At 63.6% G+C, this 12,440-nt stretch overlaps 1 pseudogene; it reads left to right on the top strand.

Moving 5' to 3' along the window:
• Window positions 1-598: 598 nt before the first annotated feature.
• The window catches only part of LOC140119689 (protein mab-21-like 3), a 79,981-nt pseudogene continuing 68,139 nt past the window's right edge, over window positions 599-12,440 (top strand).

Genomic DNA, 12,440 nt, shown 5'->3' with positions numbered 1-12,440 from the left:
CGCCGGGATCCGGGAGCGTAGTCCCCCGTGCGCCGGATCCGGGAGCGTAGTCCCCCGTGGGTCGGGATCCGGGAGCGTAGTCCCCGTGGGTCGGGAGCCGGGGAGCGTAGTCCCCCGTGGTCGGGAGCCGGGAGCGTAGTCCCCCGTGCGCCGGAGCGTAGTCCTCCGTGCGCCGGGAGCGTAGTCCCCCGTGGGTCGGGAGCCGGGAGCGTAGTCCCCCGTGCGCCTGGAGCGTAGTCCCCCGTGCGCCTGGAGCGTAGTCCCCCGTGCGCCTGGAGCGTAGTCCCCCGTGGGTCGGGAGCCGGGAGCGTAGTCCCCCGTGGGTCGGGAGCCTGGAGCGTAGTCCCCCGTGCGCCGGGAGCGTAGTCCCCCGTGCGCCTGGAGCGTAGTCCCCCGTGGGTCGGGAGCCGGGAGCGTAGTCCCCCGTGGGTCGGGAGCCGGGAGCGTAGTCCCCCTTGCGCCGGGAGCGTAGTCCCCCTTGCGCCGGGAGCGTAGTCCCCCTTGCGCCGGGAGCGTAGTCCCCGTGCGCCGGGAGCGTAGTCCCCCGTGCGCCGGGAGCGTAGTCCCCCGTGCGCCGGGAGCGTAGTCCCCCGTGCGCCGGGAGCGTAGTCCCCCGTGCGTCCGTGCCATCCTGGGCCCCTTGTATTGTTGTTCCCCTGATTCTCTGGCTTGCAGCACTGACCCCCTCAATGCTTGTGACCCCAGGATCGCTCAGCAGTCTGTTCTTTGCACTGGGAATCGCGCAGTTCGCTCTCATCGGATACTTTGTGCGCGGGTGGCGGCTCCTGGCGCTGGTGGTGAACATACAAGGACTAAGCATCCTCTTGCTGTCACTGTGAGTAGGGTCTGCCCATGTGGGGGTCTCCTGGTGGGGTGGGGGGGTTCTTCCTTGTGTAGTGGTGGGGGGGGCTCTGTCTCGTGTAGTGGTCTCCTGGTGGTTTGGGCTCTGTCTCGTGTAGTGGTCTCCTGGTGGGGTGGGGTTCTGTCCCGTGTAGTGGTCTCCTGGTGGGGGGGGGCTCTGTCCCGTGTAGTGGTCTCCTGGTGGTTTGGGGCTCTGTCTCGTGTAGTGGTCTCCTGGTGGGGTGGGGTTCTGTCTCGTGTAGTGGTCTCAAGGTGGGGAGGGGCTCTGTCTCGTGTAGTGGTCTCCTGGTGGTTTGGGCTCTGTCCCGTGTAGTGGTCTCCTGGTGGGGGGGGGGCTCTGTCTCGTGTAGTGGTCTCCTGGTGGGGGGGGGGTTCTGTCTCGTGTAGTGGTCTCCTGGTGGGGTGGGGTTCTGTCCCGTGTAGTGGTCTCCTGGTGGTTTGGGCTCTGTCTCGTGTAGTGGTCTCCTGGTGGGGTGGGGTTCTGTCCCGTGTAGTGGTCTCCTGGTGGGGGGTGGGGGGTTCTGTCCCGTGTAGTGGTCTCCTGTGGTGGGGGGGGGGGGGTTCTGTCCCGTGTAGTGGTCTCCTGGTGGGGGGGGTTCTGTCCCGTGTAGTGGTCTCCTGGTGGGGGTGGGGTTCTGTCCGTGTAGTTGTCTCCTGGTGGGGGGGGGGTTTCTGTTCCGTGTAGTGGTCTCCTGGTGGGGGGGGGGGGGGGGTGTCTGTCCGTGTAGTTGTATCCTGGGGGGGGGGGGTTGTGTCCCGTGTAGTTGTCTCCTGGTGGGGTGGGGCTCTGTCCCGTGTAGTTGTCTCCTGATGGGGGGGGGGGGGGCGTCTCCCGTGTAGTTGTAACCTGGTGGGGTGGGGTTCTGTCCCGTGTAGTTGTCTCCTGGTGGTTTGGGGCTCTGTCTCGTGTAGTGGTCTCCTGGTGGGGTGGGGTTCTGTCCCGTGTAGTGGTCTCCTGGTGGTTTGGGCTCTGTCTCGTGTAGTGGTCTCCTGGTGGGGTGGGGTTCTGTCCCGTGTTGTGGTCTCCTGGTGGGGGGGAGGGGGGTTCTGTCCCGTGTAGTGGTCTCCTGGTGGTTTGGGGTTCTGTCTCGTGTAGTGGTCTCCTTGTTGGGTGGGGTTCTGTCCCGTGTAGTGGTCTCCTGGTGGTTTGGGGCTCTGTCCCGTGTAGTGGTCTCCTGGTGGGGTGGGGTTCTGTCCCGTGTAGTGGTCTCCTGGTGGGGTGGGGTTCTGTCCCGTGTAGTGGTCTCCTGGTGGGGTGGGGTTCTGTCCCGTGTAGTGGTCTCCTGGTGGGGTGGGGCTTTGTCTCGTGTAGTGGTCTCCTGGTGGGGTGGGGCTTTGTCTCGTGTAGTGGTCTCCTGGTGGGGTGGGGTTCTGTCCCGTGTAGTGGTCTCCTGGTGGGGTGGGGCTTTGTCTCGTGTAGTGGTCTCCTGGTGGGGGGGGGGGGTATGGTTCTGTCCCGTGTAGTGGTCTCCTGGTGGGGGGGGGGGGGTCTGTCCTGTGTAGTTGTCTCCTGATGGGGGGGGGGGGGGGGCGTCTCCCGTGTAGTTGTCTCCTGGTGGTTTGGGGCTCTGTCCCGTGTAGTTGTCTCCTGGTAGGGGGGGGGGGTTCTGTTCCGTGTAGTGGTCTCCTGGTGGGGGGGGGGGGTTCTGTCCCGTGTAGTGGTCTCAAGGTGGGGAGGGGTTCTGTCTCGTGTAGTTGTCTCCTGGTGGTTTGGGGCTCTGTCCCGTGTAGTTGTCTCCTGGTAGGGGGGGGGGGTTCTGTTCCGTGTAGTGGTCTCCTGGTGGGGGGGGGGGTTCTGTCCCGTGTAGTGGTCTCAAGGTGGGGAGGGGTTCTGTCTCGTGTAGTGGTCTCCTGGTGGTGTGGGGTTCTGTCCCGTGTAGTGGTCTCCTGGTGGTGTGGGGTTCTGTCCCGTGTAGTGGTCTCCTGGTGGGGTGGGGTTCTGTCTCGTGTAGTGGTCTCCTGGTGGGGTGGGGTTCTGTCCCGTGTAGTGGTCTCCTGGTGGGGTGGGGTTCTGTCCCGTGTAGTGGTCTCCTGGTGGGGTGGGGTTCTGTCCCGTGTAGTGGTCTCCTGGTGGTTTAGGGCTCTGTCTCGTGTAGTGGTCTCCTGGTGGAGGGGGGGGGGGGTCTGTCCTGTGTAGTGGTCTCCTGGTGGGTTGGGGTTCTGTCCCGTGTAGTTGTCTCCTGGTGGTTTGGGGCTCTGGCTCGTGTAGTGGTCTCCTGGTGGGGTGGGGTTCTGTCCCGTGTAGTGGTCTCCTGGTGGGGTGGGGTTCTGTCCCGTGTAGTGGTCTCCTGGTGGGGGTGGGGCTCTGTCTCGTGTAGTGGTCTCCTGGTGGGGTGGGGTTCTGTCCCGTGTAGTGGTCTCCTGGTGGGGGGGGGGTTCTGTCCCGTGTAGTGGTCTCCTGGTGGGGGGGGTTCTGTCCCGTGTAGTGGTCTCCTGGTGGTGGTGGTGGTGGGGGGGGGGTTCTGTCCTGTGTAGTTGTCTCCTGGTGGGGTGGGGTTCTGTCCCGTGTAGTGGTCTCCTGGTGGGGGGTGGGGTTCTGTCCGTGTAGTTGTCTCCTGCTGGGGGGGGGGTTTCTGTTCCGTGTAGTGGTCTCCTGGTGGGGGGGGGGGTCTGTCCTGTGTAGTTGTCTCCTGGTGGGGTGGGGCTCTGTCCCGTGTAGTTGTCTCCTGATGGGGTGGGGCTCTGTCCCGTGTAGTTGTCTCCTGGTGGGGTGGGGCTCTGTCCCGTGTAGTTGTCTCCTGATGGGGGGGGGGGCGTCTCCCGTGTAGTTGTCTCCTGGTGGTTTGGGGCTCTGTCCCGTGTAGTTGTCTCCTGGTGGGGGGGGGGGGGGTTCTGTTCCGTGTAGTTGTCTCCTGGTGGGGGGGGGGGGTTCTGTCCCGTGTAGTGGTCTCAAGGTGGGGAGGGGTTCTGTCTCGTGTAGTGGTCTCCTGGTGGGGTGGGGTTCTGTCCCGTGTAGTGGTCTCCTGGTGGTTTGGGGCTCTGTCTCGTGTAGTGGTCTCCTGGTGGGGTGGGGTTCTGTCCCGTGTTGTGGTCTCCTGGTGGGGGGGAGGGGGGTTCTTGCTCGTGTAGTGGTCTCCTAGTGGTTTGGGGCTCTGTCTCGTGTAGTGGTCTCCTGGTGGTTTGGGCTCTGTCTCGTGTAGTGGTCTCCTGGTGGGGTGGGGTTCTGTCCCGTGTAGTGGTCTCCTGGTGGGGGGGGGGGTTCTGTCCCGTGTAGTGGTCTCCTGGTGGGGGGGGGGGTTCTGTCCCGTGTAGTGGTCTCCTGGTGGTGGTGGTGGTGGGGGGGGGTGTTCTGTCCCGTGTAGTGGTCTCCAAACGGGGGGGGGGGGGGTCTGTCCTGTGTAGTTGTCTCCTGGTGGGGGGGGGGGGTCTGTTCCGTGTAGTGGTCTCCTGGTGGGGGGGTCTGTCCTGTGTAGTTGTATCCTGGGGGGGGGGGGTTCTGTCCCGTGTAGTTGTCTCCTGGTGGGGTGGGGCTCTGTCTTGTGTAGTGGTCTCCTGGTGGGGTGGGGCTCTGTCCCGTGTAGTTGTCTCCTGATGGTTTGGGGCTCTGTCCCGTGTAGTGGTCTCCTGGTGGGGGTGGGGTTCTGTCCGTGTAGTTGTCTCCTGGTGGGGGGGGGGTGTCTGTCCCGTGTAGTTGTATCCTGGTGGGGGGGGGTTCTGTTCCGTGTAGTTGTCTCCTGGTGGGGGGGGGGGGGGTCTGTCCCGTGTAGTGGTCTCCTGGTGGTGTGGGGTTCTGTCTCGTGTAGTGGTCTCCTGGTGGTGTGGGGTTCTGTCCCGTGTAGTGGTCTCCTGGTGGTGTGGGGTTCTGTCCCGTGTAGTGGTCTCCTGGTGGGAGGGGGTCTCCTGGTCTCCCGTGTAGTGGTCTCCTGATGGGGTGGGGTTCTGTCCCGTGTAGTGGTCTCCTGGTGGGGTGGGGTTCTTTCTCGTGTAGTGGTCTCCTGGTGGGGTGGGGTTCTGTCCCGTGTAGTGGTCTCCTGGTGGGGTGGGGTTCTGTCCCGTGTAGTGGTCTCCTGGTGGGGTGGGGTTCTGTCCCGTGTAGTGGTCTCCTGGTGGTTTAGGGCTCTGTCTCGTGTAGTGGTCTCCTGGTGGGTTGGGGTTCTGTCCCGTGTAGTTGTCTCCTGGTGGTTTGGGGCTCTGGCTCGTGTAGTGGTCTCCTGGTGGGGTGGGGTTCTGTCCCGTGTAGTGGTCTCCTGGTGGGGTGGGGTTCTGTCCCGTGTAGTGGTCTCCTGGTGGTGGTGGTGGGGGGGGGGGTTCTGTCCCGTGTAGTGGTCTCCTGGTGGGGGGGGTTCTGTCCCGTGTAGTGGTCTCCTGGTGGGGTGGGGTTCTGTCCCATGTAGTTGTCTCCTGGTGGTGGTGGTGGTGGTGGGGTTCTGTCCCGTGTAGTTGTCTCCTGGTGGGGTGGGGTTCTGTCCCGTGTAGTGGTCTCCTGGTGGGATGGGGTTCTGTCCGTGTAGTTGTCTCCTGGTGGGGGGGGGTTTCTGTTCCGTGTAGTGGTCTCCTGGTGGTGGGGGGGGGTCTGTCCTGTGTAGTTGTATCCTGGGGGGGGGGGGCTCTGTCTCGTGTAGTGGTCTCCTGATGGGGGGGGGGGGGGGGGGGCGTCTCCCGTGTAGTTGTCTCCTGGTGGTTTGGGGCTCTGTCCCGTGTAGTTGTCTCCTGGTGGCGGGGGGGGGGGGGGGGGGGTTCTGTCCCGTGTAGTGGTCTCAAGGTGGGGAGGGGTTCTGTCCCGTGTAGTGGTCTCAAGGTGGGGAGGGGTTCTGTCTCGTGTAGTGGTCTCCTGGTGGTGTGGGGTTCTGTCCCGTGTAGTGGTCTCCTGGTGGTGTGGGGTTCTGTCCCGTGTAGTGGTCTCCTGGTGGGGTGGGGTTCTGTCTCGTGTAGTGGTCTCCTGGTGGGGTGGGGTTCTGTCTCGTGTAGTGGTCTCCTGGTGGGGTGGGGTTCTGTCCCGTGTAGTGGTCTCCTGGTGGGGTGGGGTTCTGTCCCGTGTAGTGGTCTCCTGGTGGGGTGGGGTTCTGTCCTGTGTAGTGGTCTCCTGGTGGGGTGGGGTTCTGTCCCGTGTAGTGGTCTCTTGGTGGGGTGGGGTTTTGTCCCGTGTAGTGGTCTCCTGGTGGTTTAGGGCTCTGTCTCGTGTAGTGGTCTCCTGGTGGGTTGGGGTTCTGTCCCGTGTAGTTGTCTCCTGGTGGTTTGGGGCTCTGGCTCGTGTAGTGGTCTCCTGGTGGGGTGGGGTTCTGTCCCGTGTAGTGGTCTCCTGGTGGGGTGGGGTTCTGTCCCGTGTAGTGGTCTCCTGGTGGGGGGGGGGGGGTTCTGTCCCGTGTAGTGGTCTCCTGGTGGGGGGGGTTCTGTCCCGTGTAGTGGTCTCCTGGTGGTGGTGGTGGTGGTGGTGGGGGGGTTCTGTCCCGTGTAGTTGTCTCCTGGTGGGGTGGGGTTCTGTCCCGTGTAGTGGTCTCCTGGTGGGGGTGGGGTTCTGTCCGTGTAGTTGTCTCCTGGTGGGGGGGGGGTTCTGTTCCGTGTAGTGGTCTCCTGGTGGGGGAGGGGGTCTGTCCTGTGTAGTTGTTTCCTGGGGGGGGGGGGGGGTTCTGTCCTGTGTAGTTGTCTCCTGGTGGGGTGGGGCTCTGTCCCGTGTAGTTGTCTCCTGATGGGGGGGGGGCGTCTCCCGTGTAGTTGTCTCCTGGTGGTTTGGGGCTCTGTCCCGTGTAGTTGTCTCCTGGTGGGGGGGGGTTCTGTTCCGTGTAGTTGTCTCCTGGTGGGGGGGGGGGGGGGGGTTCTGTCCCGTGTAGTGGTCTCCTGGTGGGGAGGGGTTCTGTCCCGTGTAGTGGTCTCCTGGTGGGGTGGGGTTCTGTCCCGTGTAGTGGTCTCCTGGTGGTTTGGGGCTCTGTCTCGTGTAGTGGTCTCCTGGTGGGGTGGGGTTCTGTCCCGTGTTGTGGTCTCCTGGTGGGGGGGAGGGGGGTTCTGACTCGTGTAGTGGTCTCCTGGTGGGGTTGGGTTCTGTCTCGTGTAGTGGTCTCCTGGTGGTTTGGGCTCTGTCTCGTGTAGTGGTCTCCTGGTGGGGTGGGGTTCTGTCCCGTGTAGTGGTCTCCTGGTGGGGGGGGGGGGGTTCTGTCCCGTGTAGTGGTCTCCTGGTGGGGGGGGTTCTGTCCCGTGTAGTGGTCTACTGGTGGTGGTGGTGGTGGGGGGGGGTTCTGTCCCGTGTAGTGGTCTCCAGGTGGGGGGGGGGGGGGGTCTGTCCTGTGTAGTTGTCTCCTGGTGGGGGGGGGGGGGGGGGTTCTGTTCAGTGTAGTGGTCTCCTGGTGGGGGGATCTGTCCTGTGTAGTTGTATCCTGGGGGGGGGGGGTTCTGTCCCGTGTAGTGGTCTCCTGGTGGTGGGGGGGGGGGGTTCTGTCCCGTGTAGTGGTCTCCTGGTGGGGGGGGTTCTGTCCCGTGTAGTGGTCTCCTGGTGGTGGTGGTGGTGGTGGGGGGGGGTTCTGTCCCGTGTAGTTGTCTCCTGGTGGGGTGGGGTTCTGTCCGTGTAGTGGTCTCCTGGTGGGGGTGGGGTTCTGTCCGTGTAGTTGTCACCTGGTGGGGGGGGGGGGTTTCTGTTCCGTGTAGTGGTCTCCTGGTGGGGGGGGTTCTGTCCCGTGTAGTGGTCTACTGGTGGTGGTGGTGGGGGGGGGGGTTTTCTGTCCCGTGTAGTTGTCTCCTGGTAGGGGGGGGGGGGGTTCTGTTCCGTGTAGTGGTCTCCTGGTGGGGGGGTCTGTCCTGTGTAGTTGTATCCTGGGGGGGGGGGGTTGTTCTGTCCCGTGTAGTGGTCTCCTGGTGGGGGTGGGGGGGTTCTGTTTCGTGTAGTGGTCTCCTGGTGGGGGGGGTTCTGTCCCGTGTAGTGGTCTCCTGGTGGTGGTGGTGGTGGTGGGGGGGGGGGGTTCTGTCCCGTGTAGTTGTCTCCTGGTGGGGTGGGGTTCTGTCCCGTGTAGTGGTCTCCTGGTGGGGGTGGGGTTCTGTCCGTGTAGTTGTCTCCTGGTGGGGGGGGGGTTTCTGTTCCGTGTAGTGGTCTCCTGGTGGGGGGGGGGGGGTCTGTCCTGTGTAGTTGTATCCTGGGGGGGGGGGGGGTTCTGTCCCGTGTAGTTGTTTCCTGGTGGGGTGGGGCTCTGTCCCGTGTAGTTGTCTCCTGATGGGGGGGGGGGGGGGGTCGTCTCCCGTGTAGTTATCTCCTGGTGGTTTGGGGCTCTGTCCCGTGTAGTTGTCACCTGGTGGGGGGGGGGGGGGGGGTTCTGTTCCGTGTAGTTGTCTCCTGGTGGGGGGGGGGGTTCTGTCCCGTGTAGTGGTCTCAAGGTGGGGAGGGGTTCTGTCTCATGTAGTGGTCTCCTGGTGGGGTGGGGTTCTGTCCCGTGTAGTGGTCTCCTGGTGGTTTGGGGCTCTGTTTCGTGTAGTGGTCTCCTGGTGGGGTGGGGTTCTGTCCCGTGTTGTGGTCTCCTGGTGGGGGGGAGGGGGGTTCTGGCTCGTGTAGTGGTCTCCTGGTGGTTTGGGGCTCTGTCTCGTGTAGTGGTCTCCTGGTGGTTTGGGCTCTGTCTCGTGTAGTGGTCTCCTGGTGGGGTGGGGTTCTGTCCCGTGTAGTGGTCTCCTGGTGGGGGGGGGGTTCTGTCCCGTGTAGTGGTCTCCTGGTGGGGGGGGTTCTGTCCCGTGTAGTGGTCTCCTGGTGGTGGTGGTGGGGGGGGGGTTCTGTCCCGTGGAGTGGTCTCCAGGTGGGGGGGGGGGGGTCTGTCCTGTGTAGTTGTCTCCTGGTGGGGGGGGTTCTGTTCCGTGTAGTGGTCTCCTGGTGGGGGGTCTGTCCTGTGTAGTTGTATCCTGGGGGGGGGGGTGTTCTGTCCCGTGTAGTTGTCTCCTGGTGGGGTGGGGCTCTGTCCCGTGTAGTGGTCTCCTGGTGGGGTGGGGTTCTGTCCCGTGTAGTGGTCTCCTGGTGGGGGGGGGGGGTCTGTCCCGTGTAGTGGTCTCCTGGTGGGGGGGGTTCTGTCCCGTGTAGTGGTCTCCTGGTGGTGGTGGTGGGGGGGGGGTTCTGTCCCGTGGAGTGGTCTCCAGGTGGGGGGGGGGGTCTGTCCTGTGTAGTTGTCTCCTGGTGGGGGGGGGTTCTGTTCCGTGTAGTGGTCTCCTGGTGGGGGGGTCTGTCCTGTGTAGTTGTATCCTGGGGGGGGGGGGGGTTCTGTCCCGTGTAGTTGTCTCCTGGTGGGGTGGGGCTCTGTCCCGTGTAGTGGTCTCCTGGTGGGGTGGGGTTCTGTCCCGTGTAGTGGTCTCCTGGTGGGGGTGGGGTTCTGTCCGTGTAGTTGTCTCCTGGTGGGGGGGGGGGGTGTCTGTCCCGTGTAGTTGTATCCTGGTGGGGGGGGGTTCTGTTCCGTGTAGTTGTATCCTGGTGGGGGGGGGTTCTGTTCCGTGTAGTTGTCTCCTGGTGGGGGGGGGGGGGGTTCTGTCCCGTGTAGTGGTCTCAAGGTGGGGAGGGGTTCTGTCTCGTGTAGTGGTCTCCTTGTGGTGTGGGGTTCTGTCCTGTGTAGTGGTCTCCTGGTGGTGTGGGGTTCTGTCCCGTGTAGTGGTCTCCTGGTGGGAGGGGGTCTCCTGGTCTCCCGTGTAGTGGTCTCCTGATGGGGTGGGGTTCTGTCCCGTGTAGTGGTCTCCTGGTGGGGTGGGGTTCTGTCTCGTGTAGTGGTCTCCTGGTGGGGTGGGGTTCTGTCCCGTGTAGTGGTCTCCTGGTGGGGTGGGGTTCTGTCCCGTGTAGTGGTCTCCTGGTGGGGTTGGGTTCTGTCCCGTGTAGTGGTCTCCTGGTGGTTTAGGGCTCTGTCTCGTGTAGTGGTCTCCTGGTGGGTTGGGGTTCTGTCCCGTGTAGTTGTCTCCTGGTGGGGTGGGTTCTGTCCCGTGTAGTGGTCTCCTGGTGGGGTGGGGTTCTGTCCCGTGTAGTGGTCTCCTGGTGGGGTGGGGCTCTGTCTCGTGTAGTGGTCTCCTGGTGGGGTGGGGTTCTGTCCCGTGTAGTGGTCTCCTGGTGGTGGTGGTGGGGGGGGTTCTGTCCCGTGTAGTGGTCTCCTGGTGGGGGGGGTTCTGTCCCGTGTAGTGGTCTCCTGGTGGGGTGGGGTTCTGTCCCGTGTAGTTGTCTTCTGGTGGTGGTGGTGGTGGTGGGGTTCTGTCCCGTGTAGTTGTCTCCTGGTGGGGTGGGGTTCTGTCCCGTGTAGTGGTCTCTTGGTGGGGGTGGGGTTCTGTCCGTGTAGTTGTCTCCTGGTGGGGGGGGGGGTTCTGTTCCGTGTAGTGGTCTCCTGGTGGTGGTGGGGGGTCTGTCCTGTGTAGTTGTATCCTGGGGGGGCGGGTTCTGTCCCGTGTAGTTGTCTCCTGGTGGGGTGGGGCTCTGTCCCGTGTAGTTGTCTCCTGATGGGGGGGGGGGGGGCGTCTCCCGTGTAGTGGTCTCAAGGTGGGGAGGGGTTCTGTCTCGTGTAGTGGTCTCCTGGTGGTTTGGGGCTCTGTCCCGTGTAGTTGTCTTCTGGTGGGGGGGGGTTCTGTTCCGTGTAGTTGTCTCCTGGTGGGGGGGGGGGGGTTCTGTCCCGTGTAGTGGTCTCAAGGTGGGGAGGGGTTCTGTCTCGTGTAGTGGTCTCCTGGTGGGGTGGGGTTCTGTCCCGTGTAGTGGTCTCCTGGTGGTTTGGGGCTCTGTCTCGTGTAGTGGTCTCCTGGTGGGGTGGGGTTCTGTCCCGTGTTGTGGTCTCCTGGTGGGGGGGAGGGGGGTTCTGGCTCGTGTAGTGGTCTCCTGGTGGTTTGGGGCTCTGTCTCGTGTAGTGGTCTCCTGGTGGTTTAGGCTCTGTCTCGTGTAGTGGTCTCCTGGTGGGGTGGGGTTCTGTCCCGTGTAGTGGTCTCCTGGTGGTGGGGGGGGGTTCTGTCCCGTGTAGTGGTCTCCTGGTGGGGGGGGTTCTGTCCCGTGTAGTTGTCTCTTGGTGGGGGGGGGGGTTCTGTTCCGTGTAGTGGTCTCCTGGTGGAGGGGGGGGGGTGTCTGTCCTGTGTAGTTGTATCCTGGGGGGGGGGGGGGTTTAGTCCCGTGTAGTTGTCTCCTGGTGGGGTGGGGCTCTGTCCCGTGTAGTTGTCTCCTGATGGGGGGGGGGGGTGTCTCCCGTGTAGTTGTCTCCTGGTGGTTTGGGGCTCTGTCCTGTGTAGTTGTCTCCTGGTGGGGGGGGGGGGGGGTTCTGTCCCGTGTAGTGGTCTCAAGGTGGGGAGGGGTTCTGTCTTGTGTAGTGGTCTCCTGGTGGGGTGGGGTTCTGTCCCGTGTAGTGGTCTCCTGGTGGTTTGGGGCTCTGTCTCGTGTAGTGGTCTCCTGGTGGGGGGGAGGGGGGTCCGGCTCGTGTAGTGGTCTCCTGGTGGTTTGGGGCTCTGTCTCGTGTAGTGGTCTCCTGGTGGGGTGGGGTTCTGTCCCGTGTAGTGGTCTCCTGGTGGGGTGGGGTTCTGTCCCGTGTAGTGGTCTCCTGGTGGGGTGGGGTTCTGTCCCGTGTAGTGGTCTCCTGGTGGGGTGGGGTTCTGTCCCGTGTAGTGGTCTCCTGGTGGGGTGGGGTTCTGTCCCGTGTAGTGGTCTCCTGGTGGTTTGGGGCTCTGTCTCGTGTAGTGGTCTCCTGGTGCTTTGGGGCTCTGTCCCGTGTAGTGGTCTCCTGGTGGGGTGGGGTTCTGTCTCGTGTAGTGGTCTCCTGGTGGGGTGGGGTTCTGTCCCATGTAGTGGTCTCCTGGTGGTTTGGGGCTCTGTCTCGTGTAGTGGTCTCCTGGTGGGGTGGGGTTCTGTCCCGTGTAGTGGTCTCCTGGTGGTTTGGGGCTCTGTTTGTGTAGTGGTCTCCTGGTGGTTTGGGGCTCTGTCTCGTGTAGTGGTCTCCTGGTGGGGTGGGGTTCTGTCTCGTGTAGTGGTCTCCTGGTGGGGTGGGGTTCTGTCCCGTGTAGTGGTCTCCTGGTGGTTTGGGGTTCTGTCCCGTGTAGTGGTCTCCTGGCGGGGGGGGGGGGGGGGGGGGTCTCCCGTGTAGTTGTCTCCTGGTGGTTTGGGGCTCTGTCTCGTGTAGTGGTCTCCTGGTGGTTTAGGGCTCTGTCTCGTGTAGTGGTCTCCTGGTGGTTTGGGGTTCTGTCTCGTGTAGTGGTCTCCTGGTGGGGTGGGGTTCTGTCTCGTGTAGTGGTCTTCTGGTGGGGTGGGGTTCTGTCTCGTGTAGTGGTCTCCTGGTGGGGTGGGGTTCTGTCCCGTGTAGTGGTCTCCTGGTGGGGTGGGGTTCTGTCCCGTGTAGTGGTCTCCTGGTGGGGTGGGGTTCTGTCCCGTGTATTGGTCTCCTGGTGGGGTGGGGTTCTGTCCCGTGTAGTGGTCTCCTGGTGGTTTAGGGCTCTGTCTCGTGTAGTGGTCTCCTGGTGGGTTGGGGTTCTGTCCCATGTAGTGGTCTCCTGGTGGGGTGGGGTTCTGTCTCGTGTAGTGGTCTCCTGGTGGGGTGGGGTTCTGTCCCGTGTAGTGGTCTCCTGGTGGTTTGGGGTTCTGTCTCGTGTAGTTGTCTCCTGGTGGGGTGGGGCTCTATCCCGTGTAGTGGTCTCCTGGTGGTTTGGGGCTCTCTCGTGTAGTGGTCTACTGGTGGGAGGGG

Source organism: Engystomops pustulosus, chromosome 2, assembly GCF_040894005.1.
Source record: "Engystomops pustulosus chromosome 2, aEngPut4.maternal, whole genome shotgun sequence".
Lineage (NCBI taxonomy): Eukaryota > Metazoa > Chordata > Amphibia > Anura > Leptodactylidae > Engystomops > Engystomops pustulosus.
The sequence above is the reverse complement of the archived record's forward strand: the minus strand, read 5'-3'. Positions and strand labels throughout refer to the sequence as shown.